The sequence below is a fragment of the Gekko japonicus genome, unplaced genomic scaffold (assembly GCF_001447785.1).
Source record: "Gekko japonicus isolate JY-2015 unplaced genomic scaffold, Gekko_japonicus_V1.1 scaffold226, whole genome shotgun sequence".
Classification (NCBI taxonomy): domain Eukaryota; kingdom Metazoa; phylum Chordata; class Lepidosauria; order Squamata; family Gekkonidae; genus Gekko; species Gekko japonicus.
In genome coordinates this window covers 231,394-246,511 of record NW_015169178.1, presented here as the reverse complement: position 1 = coordinate 246,511, position 15,118 = coordinate 231,394, and the positions used below count along the sequence as shown (strand labels likewise).

At 48.1% G+C, this 15,118-nt stretch overlaps 1 protein-coding gene across 1 annotated transcript in view; it reads right to left on the bottom strand.

Annotated features, from left to right (window-relative positions):
- Positions 1 to 15,118, bottom strand: part of POGZ (pogo transposable element with ZNF domain) — an 87,562-nt gene that overhangs the window by 71,710 nt on the left and 734 nt on the right. The gene's annotated exons all lie outside the window — the stretch shown is intronic.

Sequence of the window (15,118 nt, the reverse complement as noted above, 5' to 3'; positions counted from 1 at the left end):
GGCTCAGCATACTGCTCTGTACACAAATTACCCCGTAATGGGGAGGGGGGGAGAGATCTGTTTTTCCTCATGTTGATTTAACAGTTGGCGTCTCCCTCCCTCTCTCTCTCACAATATTAGCTCAAGCTTGGCAGCCGATTCCACGTTTGCAATCTTATTTTCCAATTAGCGGAAGGGGGGGGGGAAATCCACCACAGTTAGGAAATTATTTTGCAGAATCTGACTGGTTTTCCCCACCAAAGTCAGCTAGCACACATCCAAATTTTACTCCCTTCCGAAAGAATGATGGGGCAATGAACAAAGCATGTAACGGGCATGATCTGTCCCCTCCCACGCCCCCGGCATACTTGGCATGTTAGGTAGGCCTAATTTTAAAAAAGAAAAAAGACTTTGCCCAGAAGTAATTCTTACTCACCACAGGTGACCAAGCGTCCAGCTGCTCAAAAGCCAATTTAAAATTAATATTAAATCGTAATATTTGGGGTCTCTGTGCCATCACCCACCCTGGAAATTCAAAGTACTCCCCAAGTGCAGTTATGTTTTAGGTCTCACGACATCCACACAATGCTCCCTTCTAAGCTGCGGAGCCTTGTGAGCAAAAATTCTACTTTGTGAGTTGCCGGCATTAAAGTTGTGAGCGGGCGATTTGGCCGCTGCATGAATTAGTTGGCTCTGGAGCCCTCCTTCCTGAGCGGAGACAAAAATGTGTGAGCCGGAGGCTAAAAACCTGTGAGCTAGCTCACACTATCTCAGCTTAGAGGGAACACTGGCCCCACCCTATACACTCCCTTTTGAGCCTTTTCCCTGCCTACAAACAGGAGTCATGCAGTGTTCCTTCTAAGCTGTGGAGTCTTGTGAGCAAAAGTTCTACTTTGTGAGCCGCTGGCATTAAAGGTGTGAGCGGGCGATTTGGCTGCTGCATAAATTAGTTTGCTCTGGAGCCCTCCTTCCTGAGCGGAGACAAAACTGTGTGAGCCGGAGGCTAAAAAACTGTGAGCCAGCTCACACTGACTCAGCTTAGAGGAAACACTGGCCCCACCCTATACACTCCCTTTTGAGCCTTTTCCCTGCCTACAAACAGGAGTCATGCAGTGCTCCTTCTAAGCTGTGGAGAGTCCTGTGAGCAAAAGTTCTACTTTGTGAGCTGCCGGCATTAAAGTTGTGAGCGGGCGATTTGGCCGCAGCATAAATTAGTTTGCTCTGGAGCCCTCCTCCCTGAGCTGAGACATAAATGTGTGAGCCGGAGGCTAAAAAAACTGTGAGCTAGCTCACACTAACTCAAGCTTAGAGGGAAGACTGCACCCACATGAGGTTGGCCTGGATGAGGCACTCTTCACTGACAGAAACAGGAGAGCGGGGAGAGAAAAGACAAAGGGTGGGGGAGAACTTTGCTCCAAACAGCAACCCGGCCAGACAGCCTGTCTAGGAAACATGCTCTCTTCTTCCAACCAAAAGAAAAACCTCCAGCTTGGTTTAAAACATTCAGGCCAGAATGAAAACAGATATAGCCTAGGTGGGGAAAAAATATATTTATGTGGCTTACAACCCCCCCCCCCCTATGAGTCTGTCTCTGTCTCTCTCTCTCACACACACACACGGCTATTTTTGGGCAGGAACGCACAGGAACGGAGTTCCAGCTGGCTCCCGAGTTGGCCACGCCCAGCAGGAACTCATTCGGATAACAGGCCACACCCAACAGCAGGAACTCATTAGGATTGGCTACATTCGGGGTGTGTGGGCTCATTAGCACATTAGGCCGCACCCCCATGTTACCAGAAGTGTGGTCATCCAGCCACACCCACCTTTTGCTTGTTATTCTGTTTACCTTGTTTGTTGTCAAAACCCAGGGCCTTTTTTGTACCAGGAGCTCCTTTGCATGTTAGGCCACACACCCCGAATGTAGCCAATCCTAATGAGTTCCTGCTGTTGGGTGTGGCCTATTATGCTAATGAGTTCCTGCTGGGCTTTTTCTACAAAAAGAGCCCTGCCACACACACACAAGCACACTACACCTGCCGCTTCAAGTAGCAAGACAGCCCCATCAGATTCTATCTGCAAGGCAGCTTTCAGCTTCCCGACAGAGGGGTTCCCTCAACGGAACAGGCCTCCTCGGGAGGTGGTGGCGAGCTCTCCTTCTTTGGAGGTTTTTAAGCAGAGGCTAGGTGGCCATCTGACAGCCATGCTGATCCTGTGAATTCAGGCTGCTCGTGAGAGAACATAAAAACATGAGAAGAGCCCTTGGTGGATCAGACCAATGGTCCATCTAGTCCTGTCTCGCACAGCGGCCGACCAGTTCCTCTGGAGGGCCAACAACAGGGCAGAGAGGCCGAGGTCTTCATAGGAACACCAGAAGAGCCCTGCTGGGTCAGACCAGTGGCCCATCTAGCCCCGCATTCTGTCTCACACAGTGGCCGACCAGTTCACAAACACGAAACTGAAAGCAGTGCTGCTCTGCGGAACGTGAAACGCTTGTGTGATTGCGCCGCGCCGCTTCTTTGCCACGCTGTACCATCGCCGTGAGATCACCAGCTAACAGCCGAAGCACGGAGACTCGGAGGACCGTGTGATCGGGCTACCGCGCTTTATTTTGCTCCGGGGCGAACAGCCACGCCTCCCCCCCTCCCTCCGTGTTATCTGGCCCATGTGATTGGGGCCTACGTTTAGAAGTGAGCCCCATTTCAAAAAGCTGAAGAACAACTACTCCAGTCCGAGAAAGGTTATGCTTCAATTAAGCTTTAAAAGTCTATAACATAATAGTGCCCCCTGACTTGCACGGGGCTAGGCTGGCCTGATGTCATCAGAACACGGAAGTGAGGCAGGGTCATCCCTGGTTAGTCATTGGATGGGAGACCACTGAGGAAGCCCAGGGTTGCTACACAGAAGCGGGCAATGGTGAACCACCTCTGAACGTCTCTTGCCTTCAGGGTCACCATCAATGCTCCCTCTAAGCTGTGGAGTCTGGCGAGCAAAAATTCTACTTTGTGAGCGACTGGCCTTAAAGTTGTGAGCGAGCCATTTGGCCACGGCATAAATTAGTTTGCGCTGACAAAAATCTGTGAGCTTGAGGCTAAAAAACTGTGAGCTAGCTCACACTAACTCAGCTTAGAGGGAACACTGGTCACCATAAGTCGGCTGTGACGTGACGACACTTCTCACCACCAACGTTAACAGTAACCTTCTACTGTCGTAAGAGGAGGACTTAAAAAAAAGCTATCCTGGAGTAAATCAGGGCTGGGGAGAATCCCATGTTTCAGAAATTTGTGAATTCAGTATCCCAAAATGTGAGGCTGCTTATTGGGATTGTGAAATGTCTTCCTCCCAACAGCAGTCCACAGAATTAGGTGTGCTCAGAAGTCGTCGTTTTCACTCACATCCATCAACACAACCAAGAACACACTTTAATTAGGAGGGGAGCCGTGAGCCTTATCAAGGAATGGTGCAGAAGGGAAGGGCAGGTTCCGCAGAGCCTGTAAGACGGAGCTCTTCCGCCAGGCCTTCGAGTAGGAGCTGCCACCACACACCAACGTGTGACTGCAGAGCAGTTCCGCCGGGTTGGGCTGACTGGCCACCTGAACATCGTGGTCCATGCCATCCCCCTCGTTGATCCCAATGTGATGCGCAATAGGGAGTGAGTATGTTAGTCGCGATGATCCCGTGAGTTGTCCACTTTTGCTTCAATTGTTTTAACCTGTATTTTATTGCACTGTGTGCCTTAATTGTTTTTAACTTGTGGTATTGTATTACATTTGTGCTTTGTAAGCCGCCCTGAGGGCGGGGTATAAATGAAATAAAATAAATAAATACATAAATGTTTCAACCCCCCTCATGGTGCTAGATGTCAGGGTTGCTTGGCGCTATCGGTTGTCAGCGTGTTCCTGGCTGGCTAATACAGATACTTCTTCACCCAACGTCTAATGAATTTATGGCAATGGCCAGTAGCCCAGGCAGCTCTTAAGAAAAGGGATTAGATGGAGTAACAGAGAATGGTTATTAAACATGGCAGCTAATGAATCCTCCACGTGGAGAGGCAGTATATCTCTGACCCCAGAGGCTGGGAATAAAGAAAGAAGAGATTGGATTTATATCCCGCCCTTGTCTCAGAGCCAATTACAACCTCCGTTCTCTTCCCCTCCCCACAACAGACACCCTGTGAGGTCGGTGGGGCTGAGAGAGCTGCTCTTGAGAACAGCTCTGAGAGAACTTGTGACTGACCCAAGGTCACACCAGCAGCTGCATGCGGAAGGGTGGGGAATCGAACCCGGTTCTCCCAGATTAGACTACACCTAACCACTACACCAAACTGGCTCTCCAGTTTCAGATGGTGGTAGTAAGCTCCAGTGAGGCGGCCAACGAACCAGAATCTTATATGGAGGAGATCTAGACATACTATGTGACACAGTGTGTTGGACTGGATGGGCCACCGGCCTGATCCAACATGGCTTCTCTTACGATCTTAAGTTAAAAATGGAAGGTGGTTCTGGGCTACGGATATTGTAGATATTGTACATATCACCTTCCTAGATATCTAGCTTCCTCACAATCTCTAGGTTCTAAATATTGTACGTATCACCTCCCTCTTGACAGCAACGTTCTCTGTTTGGTGTAGTGGTTAAGTGAGCCAGTTTGGTGTAGTAGTTAAGTGTGCGGACTGTAATCTGGGTGAACCGGGTTTGATTCCCCACTCTTCCATTTGCACCTGCTGATGTGACCTTGGGTCAGTCACAAGCTCTGGCACAGCTGTCCTTGAAAAAGAGCAGTTTGTGTCAGAGTTCTCTCAGCCCCACCCACCTCACAGGGTGTCTGTTGTGGGGAGGGGAAGGGAAAGGCATTTGTAAGCCGCTCTGAGACTCCAAGTGAAGGGCGGGGTATAAATCCAATCTCTTCTTCTTCTTCTTCTTCTGTTTTTGTAACCCCTTCTCTTCTTTGTGGCGTGCCATGCCTTAGACCAGTTTGCGTTTGCGTTCTTCCCCAGTTGCGTAAGCCTAGTCCTTATTGGAGGTCTTTGCTGTCCGACTGAATTGCTTTTCAGATTTTATAAACCTGCCTTGAGCCTCACTGAGACGGCCGGGCTACAAACCAATAAATATTACGATCACACTGTTCCACGTCCAGTTACAGTTCTGGACAGGAAAAACCAGTTCGGCCAGGTAACCGCTACGATTTGAAAAGTCCAAGTTTTGCCCCGGCTCCCCACGGGTTCCATCCCAATTCGTCAAGTTCTGTTCTAATTCTCCTCTGCTCTGATCCAAGCGGCCTGTGTTTTTTAAACCTAAGTTGCAGAATCTAAGGAGGATACATTTTCCATGCTAAAGGTAAAGGTTTCCCTTGCTCAAAAGCCAGTCGAATCCGACTCTAGGGTTGCGGTGCTCATCTCCGTTTCAAAGCCGAAGAGCCAGCGCTGTCCGAAGATGTTTCCGTGGTCATGTGGCCGGCATGACTAAACACCGAGGCGCACGGAACGCTGTTCCCTTCCCACCGAAGTGGTCCCTATTTATCTACTTGCAATTTCTTGCTTTCGAACTGCTAGGTTGGCAGGGGCTGAAACTAGAGACGGGAGCTCACTCCGTCATGCGGCACACTCGGGTCTCGAACTGCTGAACTACCGACCTGCCACAGCCTGCAGTTCAGCGTCTTAACCTCTTGAGCCACCGCAGCTCCCAAGACTAGATCTAATGGATGGGAATTACAAGGGAGTCGATACTGGCTAAATTGCAGGAGAAACTTCCTGACTGTCAGAGAGGTTGAGCAGTGGGACATTCTGCCTTGGGAGTTTTGGATGCAATGTCTAGCTTCCGAACTACTAGGTTGGCAGAAGCTGGAACTAGAGACAGGAGCTCACTCCGTCATGTGGCGCACTCAGGTCTCGAACTGCTGAACTACCGACCTTCCACAGCCTGCAGTTCAGCGTCTTAACCACTTGAGCCACCGCAGCTCCTCATTCCATGCTACACAACCACAATGTCTGATTGCAACCTCCTTCTCACAAACCATAGAGCAGGGGTGTCAAACATGTGGCCCGGGGGCTGGATCCTGCCCCCAGAGGGCTTCTATCAGGCTGTCTTCTGCTTCTTCCTCCAGTTCTGCTGCTGCTGCTGCGTCATTGTAAGTTTGCAGCTTACAGATACACACCTGAACAGCACACTCAAGATTGCAACAGCACAGACGTTTTGATGCAATAATTCAGAGCAAGAGGTGTCCGTTATCGGACACTGCTAAATAAATGAAATCTTGCAAGAGTGCTCATGTTTTAAGCATGTTTTTATCTTAAGAAAAAAAAAACCAACCCTTTGTGTTTGTGTCCTTTATAAAGTTTATATCTCCACTACCTGGCATTACATTTTATGACACACATGGCCTGGCCCGACAAGGTCTCATTTCTGTCAGATCCAGCCCTCATAACAAATGAGTTCGACACCCCTGCGATAGAGGGATCCAATGTCACATGGGTCTCTTTTGACAGCCAAAAGAGAGAGAGGGAGGAAGGGAGAGAGAGAGACTTGGTCAAAGCTGATGATGCTTTGGTCTGATGTAGGTGCACGTTTCTTGTGCTTCTAAGCAGCACATGGCGAACCATAAGGAAGATCCACGGCACATGATAGATAGCTTGGGTAGCAAAGCTTCCAAGATCTGGTAGTTTTTCATCTAGTTGAAAGAACACACTCTGAGCCACTAGTACAGGAAATTAGACAGAAGGCTGGAACAGGATGAACGAAACTAATGGAACGGCATGCTTCATTGACTACATGGATACGCACTCAGTGAAAGGCACGCACGACACTGAACTGTTGGACAAGGATCTGGGAGACCCAGGTTCGAATTCCCCCACTTTGCCACGGAAGCCTGCTGGGACACCTTGGGGCCAGTCACGCACTGTTAGCCTAACCTACCTCCCAGCGTTGTTGAGAGTATGAAACACAGAGGATAATGATGTGAGGCTGGTTTGGGTTCCTGCTGGAGAAAAGGGTGGGGCAGAAATGAAGGAAGTAAACAAACGAACTTTGGAGGATACACTTAAAAAAAAAAGAGGCTAAGCGAAGATGGTGTAGAAACTCCACTCCTCGGATCAAGACTTACGTAAGATACTAAGATATAGGCAGTTTAGCAAAGCAATCCGAAACACGTCTACTCTGAATCTTACCCAAGTCTACTCACTGGGAAAGGCCAAGAGAAGTATGATTAGGATTGCACCCGTAGGTATGTCGGAATGCCCCTGTAATGATTCCATGTTTTGGTGTGTGTGTGTTCCTTTAAATGTTTAGTTTGAATCCAGTAATATGAGAAGAGTGATAGAGGGTGACAAGTGTGATTTGACTGGCTGCTGACTGAGAGTGTGGGAGGAGGGGTGTGTGTGTGTTTTTGAGAAATTCTGTGTTTAAAGTCTGAAGGAGAGAACATAGTCTGTGGGACTACGGAATTTTGTGTGAATAAGACCAACAGTTTATTCTGTGTGACTAAGAGAGTTGATTCTATTCTGTGTGACTAAAACAAAGAGACTAGCCTGTGTGGCACTATATATCTATATAGATGAGAGTTAAGAGATTGTACTGAATGTATAAGCCTGTCAGAGTGGAGTTTGGAGTTTGAGAGACTGTTTGTAGCAAAAGGCGTTGTTGACAGCTATATTTACAAGTTCCTTTTGTCAGCAGCTGTTCAAAATAAACAGAAACTTATTTTGTTATTTATTAAATAAATCAATTTTTGTTTAAACTTATCCCAGAAACCAGTACAGTACTTCCTCAGGGCCACATAGTCCTCTGAAGTGCCCAGACCCTAGGTCATACTACCAAAAGAGAGAGATTTGGAATTTTTAATTCCTGGTGGCAGCATAAAACTACCAAGTTTATGTACTCAGAGAGTGTTTAAAGGTAAAACCCATATCCCCTATAAGCAAGAACCTCAGAAGAAGAGATTGGATTTATACCCCGCCCTTCACTACCCAAAGGTGTCTCAGAGCGGCTTACAAACTCCTTTCCCTTCCCCTCCCCACAACAGACACCCTGTGAGGTGGGTGGGGCTGAGAGAGCTCTTGACAGAAACTGCTCTTTTTCAAGAACAGCTCTTATCAGAACTATGGCTTGCCCAAGGTCATCCAGCCAGGTGCAAGTGGAGGAGTGGGGAATCAAACCCGGATCTCCCATATTACAGTCCGCGCACTTAACCACTACACCAAAGTGGCCCCCCACATACTACTAACAGCCCCCCACATACTACTAACATTCCACATCAAACTATTTAGAAAGGTCTTTCCAGGAGCAGGTTCAACAGTTAAAAGTAGATTGACTGTTGCTGGCTTCTAGTGCCTTTAAAACATGAGTGTTTTTCTGATTCAAGACTGGTCGCCATTTTGGTCTGTCTGTAGCAGTAGAATCATAGAATCTTAGAGTTGGAAGGGACCTCCGGGGTCATCTAGTCCAACCCCCTGCTCACTGCAGGAAATTCACAAATACCTCCCCCTCCACACCCAGAGTGACCACTGCTCCACGCCCAGAAGATGACAAAAAAACTCCCGGATCCCTGGCCAAACTGGCCTGGAGAAAAATTACTTCCTGACCCCAAGGCGGCAATTGGCATTTCCCTGGGCGTGTCAGAAAGGGCCACAAGAACTAAGCACTGAGGCAACCCTTCCTGCCCTCCCTCTCATGATCTGCCTAATGTCACAGAATCTGCATTGCTGTCAAGATGGCCATCTAGCCTCTGTTTGAAAACCTCCAAAGGAGAGCCCACCACCTCCCGAGGAAGCCTGTTCCACTGAGGAAATGTTCTGACTGTCAGGAAGCTCCTCCTAATGTAGCCGAAAACTCTTCTGATTTAATTTCAACCCACTGGTTCTGGTCCGACCTTCTGGGGCAACAGAAAACAACTCCGTACCACTCTCTATAGGACAGCCCTTCAAGTACTTGAAGAGGGTTACCATGTCACCTCTCAGTCGTCTCCTCTCCAGGCTAAACAGACCCAGCTCCTTCAACCTTTCCTCACAGGACTTGGTCTCCAGACCCCTCACCATCTTCGTTGCCCTCCTCTGGACATGTTCAGCTTGTCTATATCCTTTTTAAATTGTGGTGCCCAAAACTGAACACAATACTCTAAGTGAGGTCTAACCAGAGCACAGTAAAGTAGCAAGTGTAAGAGTCTAGTAATACCTTAAAGACTTACTTGGGTCACTGCTCACTTCTTCGGATACAACTAGAATGTATACATGGTATGTTTGATTCTAGCTGTATCTCAAGAAGTGAGCGGTGACTCACGAAAGCGCCTCCCCTGCCACAAATTGTGTTCGTCTTTAAGGGGCTACAGGACTCTTACTTTTTTCTACTTTTTTCCTAATTGTCATTTTTCTTTCCCTTACTATGAGGTGTGTGTTAAACATCATTGCAACCTGGCCTGAAACATTTTTAAGGAGTTAGGAAGGTTAAAAATAAGGCCTTAAACAAATAGTATTCACCAGAGATAGAGGGTAAGCATTAAATCAAAAGGGCTAGTATGAGACAGAATATTACTAGCTAGCGGCATTTCAAAGAAAGGTTCGCTAAGCAGATAAAAAGAGTCAACAATAGGTTGCTATGGCACGGAAGTTCAATGACGTTTTTAGGTTGTACGAAGAGAAGTACTATGAGCAAGATTCCAGAAGCTGACAGTAAAGAACATTCCGGAATAGACTTTTCTGTTCTGAGCCACGCTACTTGCAAAAGAACTGTTGGGAAAGGCAATATGGCTCACCATGTTTAGCATAACAAGGCAGTAGTCACATTTTGAAACGCTTAAAAATGGAGAAAAGGAACAATTGCTTGCTGTACCCAGTGACCACAGGAGAAGAAGGAATGGCTTAAATCAGGGGTGTCGAACTCATTTGTTATGAGGGCTGGATCTGACATAAATGAGACCTTGTTGGGCCAGGCCATGTGTAACACAAAATCTAATGCCAGGTAGCAGAGATATTAACTCAACACAAACACAAAGATCTTTTTTTTTAACTTAAAATAAAAACATGCTTAAAACATGCTCTCTGTGAGCTGCAAACCTACTTTTGATTTATTGACATTCGCCACAGGAATCTCATGCTTAGAGTCCTGAGTCTAGGACCCAGGTTAAAACATGAAACGGCCGAGTGATTAAGAGAGTCTGGCGAAGCAAGCGATGATGCAGCAGCACAACTGGAAGCAGGAGATGGCCAGTTCCACTGCGGGCCTGATGGAAGCCCCTCCGGGGGCCTGATCCACCTCCCCGGGCCGCATGTTTGACACCCCTGGCTTAAATGGTAAGGTAGATTTTAGGTTTAATATTATGAAAAGCCTTTTAAGGCAAAGAATAGTTTGGAAATGGAAGAAAGGTTCATATGACAAGGCCTCACACAGAATCAGACCCTTGGTTCATCGTGGTCAGTACTGTCTACGGATGTTCTCTGGGGTCTCAGGCGGAGGTCTTTCACATCACCTAACCTGGGTCCTTTGAACTGGAGATGTTGGGGACTGAACCTGGGACCTTCTGCGTGCCACGCAGGTGCTTCGCCAAGGAGCCATGGCCCCCTCCCCTAGGTTGAGATCCTGAGACCGACGGATGGAGCGTGATAGCTGGGTATCAGTTAATGACTCCCAGCATCCCACAGTTAAGAAGCGTACATCTGCCCATCAATCTCCGATTTTGATATATTGGATTTCCTATGCTATGATTTCCCCCCCCCCCGGAATTAAACCCAAACATACAGTGACCATATAAACTAATCTTGTTATTCTAGTTTAGGATTGTTGATTTGGGGGGGGGCAACAGTGGGAGGGCTTCTAGTGTCCCCGCCCCACTGCTGGACCTCCTGAGGGCACCTGGTATTTTTGGCCACTGTGTGACACAGAGTGTTGGACTGGGTGGGCCACTGGCCTGATCCAACACGGGCTTCTCTCTTATGTTCTTACTGCCAGGCCCCCTGGTGGAGGCGGGAGTCCCCCGCTGCCAGGCTCCACCCCACTGCCAATCAGGGGGAGAACCAACAGCCATGCATCAGTGTATCTACATCATCGCCCATGTGATCTGGAAGTGGCGTCATCACATTCGGGATGTCGGGGCGACGGTCTGGTATTTGGGGGGAAACTTTACGGCAGAAGCCAAATCAACCATAGAGTTTTTGCCCAAATACCACAACAGCATAACGTCACTTCCGGGTCACGTGGGCAGTGACATGGATACGTCGCTGTATGGAGCTGGGCCTCCCTGCTGCCCCCCGTAAGTCCCATCTCCCGCTGGTTTCCAGGAAGGACCTAACAACCCTATTCTGGTTTGGCCCCTGCATCTGTTAAACACCCTTATTACGCCATATGCTAGTTCGCTGTTCACCTTCTTTCTGTATGTTTGGACTACTCATTTCCATTTCAACGAATCTGCAGAAGTAGGCATGCGCACGAAAGCACGTGCCTTAAATAAAACCTTTTTGGTCTTAAAGGTGCCACCGGACTCAAACTCTATTGTCAATGAAGAACATCGGAGAGGGCCCTGGAGTCCGGAAACCACTGCCAACAGCCTAAAGAACAACAAATACTGCCGGAACGACGAAAACGGATACTGTGAGCTGACGGCGAGCCGTGAACTTGTGAACGATAGCTGCTACCGTTTACGGATACAATAATCACTAGCACTTTATTATGGTTTTAGAATTGTTTTAATAATAATTTATGTTTTTAATGTAATTAACTGTAAGCCGCCCTGAGCCAGCCTCGCCTGGGAGGGCAGGGTAAAAGTTTATATAAATAAATAAATTGTAACCCATCCTGGGTCCTAAATCTATCTCAAAAGCCTGGCCCAGGACAAGGAATGAATAGTAGGCACAGCTGGGGAGAAAAGTACCTGGAAGTTAATCAAAGGAGCCTGGCTTGACTTCTCACCCATCCGAAAGTAATGTATATTTTACAACATTGGGGTCTCAGGAAAACGGCATCACACCTCATGGTAACTTCTTTTATCCCCATCTTGCTTTCTCCATTCGCCCACTTAGCATATTTACAACACCTAGAAGTTCCTCTTCACTCTTCGTATCAAGGGACATCCACAGATACTATCATATTTACAACACCTAGGAGTTCCTCTTCACTCTGCGTATCAAGGGACATCCGCAGATACTATCAGCTCTAGGAAAGCAACCCCAGCTCTGCCAAATTAGCAGGTCCAAAACTCTAAATAAATACATAGACTGCAAGAGAAACAAGCGCTAGAGGAATGGGTACATGGCAGTAAAATATACGCTTTGGCCAGAAAAACACTTTGTAACATTTGGAGCCCCAGGGACACAAAGGGCTATTAAGAAATTAGTGACGTGTGATGCAGTTCTTTCAAGGGCACCAAACTTTCTTATACACCCAGGCAACTAGCCATTTGGGATTTTTACAGATCTTGCATCCACTAAAAATCCACAGAGGACTCTTTCGATGCAATTACTATCAAATCTAAGATCCTCTTTACACATAGGGTTGTATGCACTGTAATTGAGCAGAATGGGGTGAAATTTGGGTGAAATCTAAGGGACAGGACCCTCTCTCACCATTAGGACTAATTCACACTTTACAAAATTCTTACACAGAAGGCTCAAAATCCATGTAGCCATGGAAGTAAGGGGTCAGTCAATAGCATAAATTCTGAGCTACTGAATTGCTGTTTAAATCTTAGCTCAGACATAAATCCTTCTTGGGTACCATTGGATAAAACCACTCTCTCTCTCTCTCAGCATCAGTCCCCTTGCTGTTTTATTGTAAGCGTACTGAGATAGCATAACGCCTTAAGCACATGTTATGTATGTATGTCCCGTCAAGTTCCAACCGACGTATGTTGATCCCAGAAAGGGGCTTTCAAGGCAAGGGAGAAACAGAGGTCGTTTGCCATTGCCTTCCTCTGCAGAGCCTTCCTTGGTGGTCTCCCATCCAATACTAACCCTGCAAGTGATGCTCTGTCTTCTTGGTGCTTGGGGGGGGGGGTCAACAGTGGGAGGGCTTCTAATGTCCTGGCCCCACTGGTGGACCTCCTGATGGTACCTGGTATTTCTGGTCACTGTGCAACACAGAGTGTTGGACTGGATGGGCCTTTGGCCTGATCCAACATTGGCGTCTCTTATGTTCTTAACTTATGGCAACCGTAGCAAGGGGCTTTCAAGGCAAGGGAGAAACAGAGGTCGTTTGCCACTGCCTTCCTCTGCAGAGTCTTCCTTGGTAGTCTTCTATCCAAGGACCAACTATGCTTAGCTTAGACTTACGGTGATCCCAGCAAGGGGCTTTGAAGGCAAGGGAGAAGCAGAGGTGGTTGGCCGTTGCCTTCCTCTGCAGAGCCTTCCTTGGTGGTCTCCCATCCAATACGAACCCTGCATAGTTTCCAACTTATGGCAACCGTAGCAAGGGGCTTTCAAGGCAAGGGAGAAACAGAGGTGGTTGGCCATTGCCTTCCTCTGCAGAGTCTTCCTTGGTGGTCTCCCATCCAAATACCAACACTGCTTAGCTTAGACTTATGGTGATCCCAGCAAGGGGCTTCCAAGGCAAGAGAGAAGCAGAGGTGGTTGGCCATTGCCTTCCTCTGCAGAGCCTTCCTTGGTGATCTCCCATCCAAGTACTGACCCTGCAGTGTTTCCAACTTATGGCAACCGTAGCAAGGGGCTTTCAAGGCAAGGGAGAAACAGAGGTCGTTCACCACTGCCTTTCTCTGCAGAGTCTTCCTTGGTGGACTCCCTTCCAAGTACTGACCCTGCTTAGCTTAGACTTATGGTGATCCCAGCAAGGGGCTTTGAAGGCAAGGGATAAGGGGTGGTTTGCCATTGCCTTCCACTGCAGAGTCTTCCTTGGTGGTCTCCCTTTCAAGTACTCATGCTGCCGAGCTCCTGAGACCTGTGGAGATCGGGCTATACCATACCGTTCCCCATCCCCAAGTACACGTTACAACCTATGTAACACTTTGTATCATATTTTTCTAAGTACCATACATACATGAAGTAACGGGTTGGATCCCACAGACGCGTTCTACTAACAGCGGTACTCTCCCCAGATTTAAGCCGCCATCCCCCTGGCAAATCAGCTTCTCGCGCAGAGGGAAAGCTCTACCATCAGCTGAACAGGTCTGCAGGATCCAATCATTTACGTGGCTTGCCACATGTGAAAACTGCGCGTGCAAGTCTCATGCCTCATGCCCAGAAAGCGGTCTCCCACCGCATGTGCACCACACGCCACACTGCAATTCAAACAGAGATGAGTCGCGAACCCACACGAAGATCGTAGCGTGACACTTATTCATGAAGGGGGAAGGCCACACAGCCAAACACGTTATCACCCAACACACCGTCCTCTCTGAAAGCTCCCACACGGGCACGCCGTTGGTATAAACGTGTCGGAAAGGAGCGAAGCCACCCTGAGTGTGAATTTGTGTGGAAGGGGTCGGCGTTTCTCCTCTCGCTCACGTTTCTGGCTTCGGCAATCTCCAAGAGCCATTGCAAATACAAAGCCTGATCTGATACAGAACGCAAGAGTCAGGTCAAGCCACGGCGGGGCCTCTCTCAGTTCGGACAACAGGAGAAAAACTGGGCAGGCAAAACACTACAGAGGGCCCGATCTGGCCCCACTGATGGCGCCAGGCATTTTTGGCCACCGTGGGACACAGAGTGTTGGACTGGATGGGCCACTGGCCTGATCCCACATTGGCTCTTCTTATTCTTCTTCTTTTCTTACGATATTCGTATTTTCTTACGATATTCTTCTTTTTTATGACCCCCTCCAAAAAAACCATCATCCCAGCCACATCGACGAGCATCATGCGCCTCATCTCCTCCTCAGACACTGTATCTCCCCCCACATCTGCTTTCGCCCCCTCGAAGCAGCCTGTCACCTCACAGAAAGCCCCCCCAAAACAGGCCACAAAATATAATCCCCCCCACATTAAAAAAACCCAACACCTCAGATTTCCATCCTGGAGGAAGAAAAAATAATCCCTTTGCCCAACATGGCCGCCCACCCCGGAGTTAAAAAGCTGATAGTTTTAGGGGGGAACGTTGCCATGATATATATATATCTGTGTCGAGAGGGGGGGGGGATATCATAGTTAAATATTATTTCTGTGTCTCGTGGGGGGGGGCCGATCTTTCTTAAAACACTCAGGAACCTCCGCC